Raw genomic sequence first — 12,500 nt, forward strand, 5'->3', positions numbered from 1 at the left:
TCATTGGTGATATTAAGTTTATTTAAATTAATTTGCTTTTTAAGCATATTAACATAGAATAAATACTAATGATTTGATAAAGTGTTGATAGATTTTATTATATATAATGCTAAAATTCATTTTTTGAATTTTACAAAAAATTTAATATCTATGATATTAATATTTATTTGTATGCATTTATATGATTAACAATGCGAAAGATTCAGGATACCTTCGGGACCCGTCTTGAAACACGGACCAAGGAGTCTAACATATGTGCAAGTCATTGAGTTATATTAAACTTAATGGCATAATTAACTTAACTTAAATATTAATGGGATTAATTTTTAGTCTATTTTTTAATAAATAGTCAATTAATTCAATCCCGGGGCGTTCCATATAGTTATGTATAATGATAATTTATTATTATTTATACCTCTAACTGGAGCGTACCTTGAGCATATATGCTGTGACCCGAAAGATGGTGAACTATACTTGATCAGGTTGAAGTCAGGGGAAACCCTGATGGAAGACCGAAACAGTTCTGACGTGCAAATCGATTGTCAGAATTGAGTATAGGGGCGAAAGACCAATCGAACCATCTAGTAGCTGGTTCCCTCCGAAGTTTCCCTCAGGATAGCTGGTGCATTTAAAAATTATATAAAATAATCTTATCTGGTAAAGCGAATGATTAGAGGCCTTAGGGTCGAAACGATTTTAACCTATTCTCAAACTTTAAATGGGTAAGAACCTCACCTTTCTTGATATGAAGGTTGAGGTTATGATATAATGTGCCCAGTGGGCCACTTTTGGTAAGCAGAACTGGCGCTGTGGGATGAACCAAACGTAATGTTACGGTGCCTAAATTAACAACTCATGCAGATACCATGAAAGGCGTTGGTTGCTTAAAACAGCAGGACGGTGGACATGGAAGTCGTAATCCGCTAAGGAGTGTGTAACAACTCACCTGCCGAAGCAACTAGCCCTTAAAATGGATGGCGCTTAAGTTGTATACCTATACATTACCGCTAAAGTAGATGATTTATAAAACAATTTCGATTGATTTATAAATTTTGAAACTTTAGTGAGTAGGAGGGTACAATAGTGTGCTTAGAAGTGTTTGGCGTAAGCCTGCATGGAGCCGCTATTGGTACAGATCTTGGTGGTAGTAGCAAATAATCGAATGAGACCTTGGAGGACTGAAGTGGAGAAGGGTTTCGTGTGAACAGTGGTTGATCACGAGTTAGTCGGTCCTAAGTTCAAGGCGAAAGCCGAAAATTTTCAAGTTTTTAATAAAAAAAAATATTAATAAAAATATATTTAAAAATAATTAAAATACTTGAATTATTTTGAACGAAAGGGAATACGGTTCCAATTCCGTAACCTGTTGAGTATCCGTTTGTTATTAAAAATGGGCCTTGTGCTCATCCTGGCAACAGGAACGACCATAAAGAAGCCGTCGAGAGATATCGGAAGAGTTTTCTTTTCTGTTTTATAGTCGTACTACCATGGAAGTCTTTCGAAGAGAGATATGGTAGATGGACTAGAAGAGCATGACATTTACTGTTGTGTCGATATTTTCTCCTCGGACCTTGAAAATTTATAGTGGGGTCACGCAAACTTCTCAACAGGCCGTACCAATATCCGCAGCTGGTCTCCAAGGTGAAGAGTCTCTAGTCGATAGAATAATGTAGGTAAGGGAAGTCGGCAAATTAGATCCGTAACTTCGGTATAAGGATTGGCTCTGAAGATTGAGATAGTCGGGCTTGATTGGGAAGCAATACCATGGTTTATGTACTCGTTCTGGGTAAATAGAGAATTACGATTCTTGTTCCCCGGATAGTAGTTACGTAGCCAATTGTGGAACTTTCTTGCTAAAATTTTTAAGGAATTATATCATTCGATATATATTCCTTTTAAATTATAACGATTATCAATTAACAATCAATTCAGAACTGGCACGGACTTGGGGAATCCGACTGTCTAATTAAAACAAAGCATTGTGATGGCCCTAACGGGTGTTGACACAATGTGATTTCTGCCCAGTGCTCTGAATGTCAAAGTGAAGAAATTCAAGTAAGCGCGGGTAAACGGCGGGAGTAACTATGACTCTCTTAAGGTAGCCAAATGCCTCGTCATCTAATTAGTGACGCGCATGAATGGATTAACGAGATTCCTACTGTCCCTATCTACTCTCAGTCTGACTGTTGAATAGTGCGGACGTGTCGTGTGCTAAGCGGTGATTTGCGATTTTTGTGATTACCTTTTGCGGTTACATTCGTGTGTGAGTACCGGTGTATTACAGTTGTGCGAGTGACGCTAATATTGTTGTGGCTGTACCATAGCGGTACAGTGTTTACAATTAATTGCGCTAGTGAGTGCCGTTGTCCGAGTGACGCTACTTTGTAGTAGCTGTACAGTGTTACGAATAATTGAAAGTGCCGTACGGTAGTGTTGTTGGACACTCCAGTGAGTGCCAATATACTCCGTGCTATAGACACAGAGTGCGTGTTTGTGAGTGCTGCTAGATACAGCGTTGGAAATTTTCCATCAAGTTGTTTACAACTTTTGCGGGCGTGCCGTTGTTTTTCGGCGTGGTGTGTTGTGCGTAGCTGTACCATAGCGGTGCATTGTTTACGAGCAATTGCTCAGGTGACTACGGTTTGTGCTAGTGACGCCACCGTTTGCGTGGCTGTACATTGCGTACAAGTGTACCTTGTTGGTAAGTTGTTTACAACTTTTGAGTGCCGCTATTTCTGGCGTGGTTTTTGGCGCGTGCCGTTAATTCTTGGCGTCGGTGTAGTGTCGCGCTGTTATTTTTTGGCGTGGGTTCGTTGGGTGCGTGTACACTAGGTAGTCGTGCCGCTATATTGCCATATTTGGCAACAGTAAAAAGGGCGTCCTCTTTTGTGCGTGGGTACAGTACTGCGCCAAGGTTGAATACCTTGTGCAGGTGCTACGACCAAAGCGTGTTGTGTTTTTGCCTGCGGTCGAGCTCGGCGTTAGCTCCACCTTGGTCGACCCGTCCTTGTTCGGGGAACAGTGTTCTGTCCGGCAAGGCATTGGTGGTGGCCTTTGCCAAACCTTTGGTTGGCGCTGTGGGCTACGCCCTCGCGCTTTGCTTTGGCTCGCCGATAGGTGCAGCCGCTGTGTGCGTGCCTGTGCGGGGTTCGTTCCTGCCGTGCAGTAATTGCCGTTGCCCAAAAGGGACTCAATTTTTGTTGTTGCTCAGGAGGCCTTATCCGGCGAATTCGGCAACCTAAGTGTGAGGGTCGTTGGGCAATGCCCAAATTAGAAGGTGTGAGGAAGAGGGCGAACACCCCTCTTCCAAGCGGTTCGGCGGTGCCATCGTCGGCAATGGACGAATCGACGTCCGGAGAGGAGGAGGTGATTTTGCGGTCTCCTCCTCGCATTAAGAAGAAGACCGCTGGGGGTGCAGCGGTCCCGGTGGTGAAGTCAGGTAAGGAGGTTTTAAAGGTACCTGAAAAGGTGCCTTCCAGTAAGTCGGGGGTGAGTGGAAGCGATGGCGCTTCCGAAAGTGGAAAAATTGGGAGTGGGAAAAAGGGGAGTAAGACAGGGGCTAAATTAGGTCCAGCTGGGAAGCACCTGGTAGATTTCTGTAAGAGATTGGGTGCTTCCCAAGAAGGTTTGGGAGCGTTCGGGGGGGGTGCCGAACAGAAGAAGGTTGGGGGCGAATTTATGGGACGCTTTAAGTCCATTGTGACGGCCTTTAGTGGAGCCGTCATTGACATGGACGGCGTCCCGAAGAGCACAGCGAAGGATCTCCTTGGATACTCCTTGGAGTTTGAGGAGCTCTTTGTTGAGATGGTGGCGGAGATCGCCCATCTTCGTGGGCGGTTGGAAGCCACCATGACAACCAGGGAGGAAGCACCTCGGAGGACGGCTGGAGCTGCGCTGGCTGGTGCAGCGATGATGCCGGCACCTCAGGCGCCTGCGCCTGTGTTGCCTGCGTTGCCGGTGCCCAAGCCAGTTGAGACCTGGTCGGTCGTAGTGAGGGGTAAAACCCCCACTACTTCCAAGGAGGTGATCAAGAAAGTTGTAAAGGAGGTTGGGCCTTCCATGGGGGTTAGGGTGCACGAGGTGCGCCCGTTGAAGGATGGAGGTGCGATTATTCGCACCCCATCCGTTGCCGAGAGGGATAACTTGGCAAAAAATGCCAAGTTTTCCGAAGTGGGGCTCGATGTGAGCATACGTCGGAAGCTGGGGCCTAGGGTTGTGGTCCAGGGGGTTCACACGGAGATCTCCCCTGAGGATTTCATGGGAGAGTTGTTCCGGTTGAACCTCAAGGAGTTCAGCCCTGGGTGCCGTGAGAAGGACGTGAGGATGATCAGCCGTCCTTGGAAGGTCAGCCCCGATGGGGTGACGAATGTTGTCCTTGAGGGAACGGACATGCTAATGTCCGCCCTCCTGGAAGCAGGTCGTTGCTACATAAAGTGGTTTTCCTTCCGGGTACGGCCAGACCAACTGACGCCCGGCTGCTTCCGATGCATGGGGTTTGATCACAGGGTGGCAGAATGCAGAGCCAAGAAGGATGTCTGCCGTAGGTGCGGGCAAGAAGGACACAGGAGTGCAGGTTGTGGCAATGCCCCGCATTGTCGCAACTGTGCGTTTAAGGGCAAGCCAGCCGGACATCTAATGATGTCCACTGTCTGCCCGGTGTACTGTGCCATTGTTGCCCGTGCGAACGCTAGACATTGATGGTTGAACTATATCAACTGAACTGTCAGGGGTCATATGCCGTGATGTGTGAATTGGGGGCGTGTATGTCGGAGGGGGGCTGCGGCATTGCTTTGCTCCAGGAACCATACTCCACCAATGGGGTGGTGAGAGGCCTTCCTGGGGGCTTCAGGGTCTTTACGGACCTTGGAGTCAAGGCCGCAGTAGCTGTGTGTGAGCCAAGCTACTCTTGTGTAGTAGTTGACTCATCACAGTGGGGAGTATGTGTGTGTGTCGAGGGGGAATTCGGCAGAATGAATGTCGTCAGCTTGTACTGCAAGTCTGACGAGCCTCTAGAGCCCTACTTAAGATACATTGATGCGGTGCTACTACTTGAGAGTAGCATTCCTGCCATCGTGTGTCTTGATGCGAATGCTACATCTCCGATGTGGTTCAGCAAGGTATCCAGGCATACTGCTGGATATCGGAGCCACAATCGAGGTGAGGTTATGAGCGAGTGGATTGTGGCGAATAACCTCCTTGTAGCAAACGAACCAAGCGTATGGTATACGTTTGAGGGGCCTAGAGGTGTGAGTGACATTGACGTGACGCTCATGAATGACGCAGCAGCGGGTAGGTTCGAGTGTAAATGGAGTGTTAGGGGGGGTTGGGGAATTAGTGACCATAATTTAATACAAATTATGGTTACTCCCCGTACCCCGCAGTTAGAAGGGGGGAGTCCATTGAGGCGATGGCGTACCTCGTGTACCGACTGGAACCGATATGGACATACTGTTAGGGAAGCGGTATTGGATATACCGCTTAGGGAGTTTGAGGAATTGGGGGTTGACGAGCAAATTGCTCGTCTATATGAATGTGTTTGGGGTGTGAATGACTTATTGTTTAGGAAAGCTAGGGCTGTGAGAATGAAAGGTGTGAAATGGTGGACGAGTGAGTTAAATTCAAAGAGGAGGTCTGTCCGACGCTTGAGGCGTTTGTTTCAACGCGGCAGGCGGACCAATTCGGAGAATCTGTCTCAGCTCAAGTATCAATTTAGCGTAGGGATGAAAGAGTATAAGAAGATGCTTGTGAGAGTGAAGGAGGAAGAGTGGAGGAGATTTGTGGGGGAAAATAGGGACGACCCTTGGGGACAGGTCTATAGGATCTGTCGGGGTCGTCGAAATGAGATGGCTAGCTCTCTTCGCGTAGGTGATACTGTATTATCGACGTGGAGAGAGTGTGCCAATGTTCTGTTAGGCGAGTTTTTTCCCAGGGCTGAGGTTCAGGTTCCTCCTGCACAAGAGGTGCCTGTCCCTCCAATAGAAGCTGAGGAGTTGGATTATGCATTTGGCCTGGTCAGGTCTAAAAGGTCTCCAGGTTTCGATGGTTTGAACGGAGAGATGTGCAAATGCTTGTGGAAGTTCATTCCGGAATATTTGGAGGCCATTTATGATAAATGCATATGGGAGGGATATTTTCCACGCGAGTGGAAAATTGCTAGGGTCGTTGCACTCTTGAAGTCGCCCGATAAGATCAGGAGCGATCCTCGATCTTATCGTGGTATCAGCCTCCTTCCAGTACTTGGAAAAGTGCTGGAAAGGGTTATGGTTGAGCGGCTTCAGGAGCTAACTCGGGGTGTTAGGTCGGATAGGCAGTATGGGTTTAGGAAAAGACGTGGTATAGAGGATGCGTGGTTGTATGTTCAGAGTGTAGTTAGGGAAAACGTCAATAAATATGTCCTTGGCATATTTATTGACTTTAAGGGGGCATTTGATTACTTGCGCTGGGATCGTGTGTTGCAGAGATTAGAGGAGCTTGGCTGTCCGGAAATTACTCTATGGCGGAGTTATTTTTCGGACAGAAAAGCATCCATGGTAGGAGTGGGCGGGAGTGTGGAGGTTGGGGTGGAGCGAGGCTGTCCGCAGGGATCCGTCTGTGGTCCCTTCATTTGGAACGTCATGATGGACTCCCTGCTTCGGCAGTTAGAGCCACTCTGTAAACACTGTGCGTATGCGGACGACCTTCTCATTTTGGTTGAGGGTCGTTCGCGTGAGGAACTAGAGCGAGTGGGGGGGCAGCTCCTTACATTTACCCACAATTGGGGGGTAGATGTGGGAGTGGACATATCGATGGACAAAACGGTGACAATGCTGCTTAAGGGCAGATTGTCCCCGAGTCGTCCACCGATTGTACGTTTGAATGGGGTAGGTATTAGGTATGTGACGCAAGTCAAATACCTGGGGGTAACTATGAGTGAAAGGATGTGTTTTACTCCACACTTAGTTTCGTTGAGGGAGCGGCTGCAGGCAATCGTTGGGCAAGTGCGTCGCGTTGTCAGATTTGACTGGGGTCTTAGCCGGCGTGCGGTTCGTACCGTATATCGGGGCCTATTTGTGGCCTGTGCCACTTATGGTGCCGCTATATGGTACGAATGGGCTTTAAAGTCGGTTGGCAAACGTCATCTGATGGCGTGCCAGCGCATTATGTTGCTTGCCTGTTTGCCTGTATGCCGTACAGTGAGTACGGATGCGTTGCAGGTGTTGTTAGGTGCGCCTCCTCTTGACCTGTTAGTTGTGCAACGGGCATTTACCTTCAGGTTGAGAAGGAGGCTTTGTATGCCGCTGCTAGATGGATGGATATCCGACGGTGATGTAGAAAGGGGGTATCTAGAGTGTGAAAGGTTGTTGAAGGAATGTATGCTTCGTGGGTGGCAAAACCGATGGGACAATAGTTCCAAAGGTCGCGTGACATACGAGTACATTCGGGATGTTTCCTTTGTCGGGGAAAATCCTGATTTTGGATTTTCCCTCAGCCTGGGATTCCTCCTTACAGGACATGGGCCTCTTAATGTTTATTTGCATGAGAGGCGCTTGTCCACAAGTGAGGAGTGTGTTTGTGGGTCGGCAAGAGAGGACTGGGTGCACGTCCTCTGTGAATGCCCGATGTACTCAGACATTAGGGATCTTGTGGGTGTGGGGATTAGTTGGACTGATGGACGGTATGATGTGAGTGGTGTGATTGCCAACCGTCGGAATGTCGAAATGTTAGGGCAATATGCGCGAGAGGTTTTTAGGCGGCGACGTAATTTAAGGCGTTCAGTTGATTAGTTTTTAGCCGTTCTTGTCTGTGCATTCTGTTGTTCTGTGCATTGTCTGTTGTTGCTTAGGTGTGGGAAATGGCCACCAGTCCAGAGCTGTATGGAAGCTCAACTGGTAGTAGTCTCGGCTACGAGGTCTGACCGGAGACTTAAATCTGGTACCACGGGGAACAGGGGCCCTCGGAGCTTGCTCCGACCTGTTCATTGGGAACGGCCCTTCGGGGAGTTTCGTGGTGGCTGTGGTTAACACCTAAATGCGGGTAGAGCCTTTTGGCTCGATGTGGAGTTGCAATGCAACCGGGTGCCGGGACCCATAGAACGGCAGAGGGTTAGATAGACCTCGAACCCTACCAAGGTGGTTAGTGTGTCCATTCCACACTACCAATTGGTATCCTTAAATGCTTCGGCATTTTTGGGGCGCTGATCAACGCATCGTTTTGATCCGTTGTGCTTTTGAGCACCGTGGGTTTGGGCTGTCGCCAGCGAAAACTCACGTAAAACCCCTACACGACGATGTCCCTATCTACTCATTCTCAGTCTGACTGTTGAATAGTGCGGACGTGTCGTGTGCTAAGCGGTGATTTGCGATTTTTGTGATTTCCTTTTGCGGTTACATTCGTGTGTGAGTACCGGTGTATTACAGTTGTGCGAGTGACGCTAATATTGTTGTGGCTGTACCATAGCGGTACAGTGTTTACAATTAATTGCGCTAGTGAGTGCCGTTGTCCGAGTGACGCTACTTTGTAGTAGCTGTACAGTGTTACGAATAATTGAAAGTGCCGTACGGTAGTGTTGTTGGACACTCCAGTGAGTGCCAATATACTCCGTGCTATAGACACAGAGTGCGTGTTTGTGAGTGCTGCTAGATACAGCGTTGGAAATTTTCCATCAAGTTGTTTACAACTTTTGCGGGCGTGCCGTTGTTTTTCGGCGTGGTGTGTTGTGCGTAGCTGTACCATAGCGGTGCATTGTTTACGAGCAATTGCTCAGGTGACTACGGTTTGTGCTAGTGACGCCACCGTTTGCGTGGCTGTACATTGCGTACAAGTGTACCTTGTTGGTAAGTTGTTTACAACTTTTGAGTGCCGCTATTTCTGGCGTGGTTTTTGGCGCGTGCCGTTAATTCTTGGCGTCGGTGTAGTGTCGCGCTGTTATTTTTTGGCGTGGGTTCGTTGGGTGCGTGTACACTAGGTAGTCGTGCCGCTATATTGCCATATTTGGCAACAGTAAAAAGGGCGTCCTCTTTTGTGCGTGGGTACAGTACTGCGCCAAGGTTGAATACCTTGTGCAGGTGCTACGACCAAAGCGTGTTGTGTTTTTGCCTGCGGTCGAGCTCGGCGTTAGCTCCACCTTGGTCGACCCGTCCTTGTTCGGGGAACAGTGTTCTGTCCGGCAAGGCATTGGTGGTGGCCTTTGCCAAACCTTTGGTTGGCGCTGTGGGCTACGCCCTCGCGCTTTGCTTTGGCTCGCCGATAGGTGCAGCCGCTGTGTGCGTGCCTGTGCGGGGTTCGTTCCTGCCGTGCAGTAATTGCCGTCGCCCAAAAGGGACCCAGTTTTTGTTGTTGCTCGGGAGGCCTTTATACGGCGAACTCGGCAACCTTAGTGGTGGAGAGTTGGGCAATGCCCAAATCAGAAGGGTTGAGGAAGAGGGCGAACACCTCTCTTCCAAGCGGGTCGGCGGTGCCATCGTCGGCAATGGACGAGACGACGTCCGGAGAGGAGGAGGTGATCTTGCGGTCTCCTCCCCGTTCTAAGAAGAAGACCGCTGGAGGTGCAGCGGTTCCGGTGGAGAAGGTATCTTTAAAGGTACCTGAAAAGGTGAGTGGAAGCGAGGGTGGTTCCGAAAGCGGAAAGATTGGGAGTGGGCGCAAGGGGCGGAAGACGGGGGAAAAATTAGGTCCCGCAGGGAAGCGTTTGGAGGAAATCCGTGGGGAATTGGGTGCTTCCCTGAAAGGTTTGGGTGCGATCGGTGGGGATGCCGAACGCAAGAAAGTTGGGGTGCAGTTTATGGGGCGCTTCAAGTCCATTGTGACGGCCTTTAGTGGAGCCGTCATAGACATGGACGGCGTCCCGAAGAGTTTAGCTAAGGACCTCCTGGGATACTCCTTGGAGTTCGAGGAGCTTTTTGTGGAGATGGTGGCGGAGATCGCCCATCTTCGTGGGCGGTTAGAAGCCACAAAGACAAGTAGGGAGGAAGCACCTCGGAGGACGGCTGGAGCTGCGCTGGCTGGTGCAGCGATGATGCCGGCACCTCAGGCGCCTGCGCCTGTGTTGCCTGCGTTGCCGGTGCCCAAGCCAGTTGAGACCTGGTCGGTCGTAGTGAGGGGTAAAACCCCCACTACTTCCAAGGAGGTGATTAAGAAAGTGGTGAAGGAGGTAGGGCCTTCCATGGGGGTTAGGGTGCACGAGGTGCGCCCGTTGAAGGATGGAGGTGCGATTATTCGCACCCCATCCGTTGCCGAGAGGGATAACTTGGCAAAAAATGCCAAGTTTTTCTGAAGTGGGGCTCGATGTGAGCATACGCCGGAAGCTGGGGCCTAGGGTTGTGGTCCAGGGGGTCCACACGGAGATCTCCCCTGAGGACTTCATGGGAGAGTTGTTCCGGTTGAACCTCAAGGAGTTCAGCCCTGGGTGCCGTGAGAAGGACGTGAGGATGATCAGCCGTCCTTGGAAGGTCAGCCCCGATGGGGTGACGAATGTTGTCCTTGAGGGAACGGACATGCTAATGTCCGCCCTCCTGGAAGCAGGTCGTTGCTACATAAAGTGGTTTTCCTTCCGGGTACGGCCAGACCAACTGACGCCCGGCTGCTTCCGATGCATGGGGTTTGACCACAGGGTGGCAGAATGCAGAGCCAAGAAGGATGTCTGCCGTAGGTGCGGGCAAGAAGGACACAGGAGTGCAGGTTGTGGCAATGCCCCGCATTGTCGCAACTGTGCATTTAAGGGCAAGCCAGCCGGACATCTGATGATGTCCACTGTCTGCCCGGTGTACTGTGCCATTGTTGCCCGTGCGAACGCTAGACATTGATGGTTGAACTATATCAACTGAACTGTCAGGGGTCATATGCCGTGATGTGTGAATTGGGGGCGTGTATGTCGGAGGGGGGCTGCGGCATTGCTTTGCTCCAGGAACCATACTCCACCAATGGGGTGGTGAGAGGCCTTCCTGGGGGCTTCAGGGTCTTTACGGACCTTGGAGTCAAGGCCGCAGTAGCTGTGTGTGAGCCAAGCTACTCTTGTGTAGTAGTTGACTCATCACAGTGGGGAGTATGTGTGTGTGTCGAGGGGGAATTCGGCAGAATGAATGTCGTCAGCTTGTACTGCAAGTCTGACGAGCCTCTAGAGCCCTACTTAAGATACATTGATGCGGTGCTACTACTTGAGAGTAGCATTCCTGCCATCGTGTGTCTTGATGCGAATGCTACATCTCCGATGTGGTTCAGCAAGGTATCCAGGCATACTGCTGGATATCGGAGCCACAATCGAGGTGAGGTTATGAGCGAGTGGATTGTGGCGAATAACCTCCTTGTAGCAAACGAACCAAGCGTATGGTATACGTTTGAGGGGCCTAGAGGTGTGAGTGACATTGACGTGACGCTCATGAATGACGCAGCAGCGGGTAGGTTCGAGTGTAAATGGAGTGTTAGGGGGGGTTGGGGAATTAGTGACCATAATTTAATACAAATTATGGTTACTCCCCGTACCCCGCAGTTAGAAGGGGGGAGTCCATTGAGGCGATGGCGTACCTCGTGTACCGACTGGAACCGATATGGACATACTGTTAGGGAAGCGGTATTGGATATACCGCTTAGGGAGTTTGAGGAATTGGGGGTTGACGAGCAAATTGCTCGTCTATATGAATGTGTTTGGGGTGTGAATGACTTATTGTTTAGGAAAGCTAGGGCTGTGAGAATGAAAGGTGTGAAATGGTGGACGAGTGAGTTAAATTCAAAGAGGAGGTCTGTCCGACGCTTGAGGCGTTTGTTTCAACGCGGCAGGCGGACCAATTCGGAGAATCTGTCTCAGCTCAAGTATCAATTTAGCGTAGGGATGAAAGAGTATAAGAAGATGCTTGTGAGAGTGAAGGAGGAAGAGTGGAGGAGATTTGTGGGGGAAAATAGGGACGACCCTTGGGGACAGGTCTATAGGATCTGTCGGGGTCGTCGAAATGAGATGGCTAGCTCTCTTCGCGTAGGTGATACTGTATTATCGACGTGGAGAGAGTGTGCCAATGTTCTGTTAGGCGAGTTTTTTCCCAGGGCTGAGGTTCAGGTTCCTCCTGCACAAGAGGTGCCTGTCCCTCCAATAGAAGCTGAGGAGTTGGATTATGCATTTGGCCTGGTCAGGTCTAAAAGGTCTCCAGGTTTCGATGGTTTGAACGGAGAGATGTGCAAATGCTTGTGGAAGTTCATTCCGGAATATTTGGAGGCCATTTATGATAAATGCATATGGGAGGGATATTTTCCACGCGAGTGGAAAATTGCTAGGGTCGTTGCACTCTTGAAGTCGCCCGATAAGATCAGGAGCGATCCTCGATCTTATCGTGGTATCAGCCTCCTTCCGGTGCTTGGAAAAGTGCTGGAAAGGGTTATGGTTGAGCGGCTTCAGGAGCTAACTCGGGGTGTTAGGTCGGATAGGCAGTATGGGTTTAGGAAAAGACGTGGTATAGAGGATGCGTGGTTGTATGTTCAGAGTGTAGTTAGGGAAAACGTCAATAAATATGTCCTTGGCATATTTATTGACTTTA

The 12,500-nt window shown here is 49.5% G+C and overlaps 1 pseudogene; it reads left to right on the top strand.

Moving 5' to 3' along the window:
* Nucleotides 1-2,220, top strand: part of LOC129251803 (large subunit ribosomal RNA) — a 2,779-nt pseudogene extending 559 nt beyond the window's left edge.
* The last annotated feature ends 10,280 nt before the right edge of the window (nucleotides 2,221-12,500 follow it).

Source organism: Anastrepha obliqua, unplaced genomic scaffold (genome assembly GCF_027943255.1).
Source record: "Anastrepha obliqua isolate idAnaObli1 unplaced genomic scaffold, idAnaObli1_1.0 ptg000071l, whole genome shotgun sequence".
Taxonomy (NCBI): Eukaryota; Metazoa; Arthropoda; class Insecta; order Diptera; family Tephritidae; genus Anastrepha; species Anastrepha obliqua.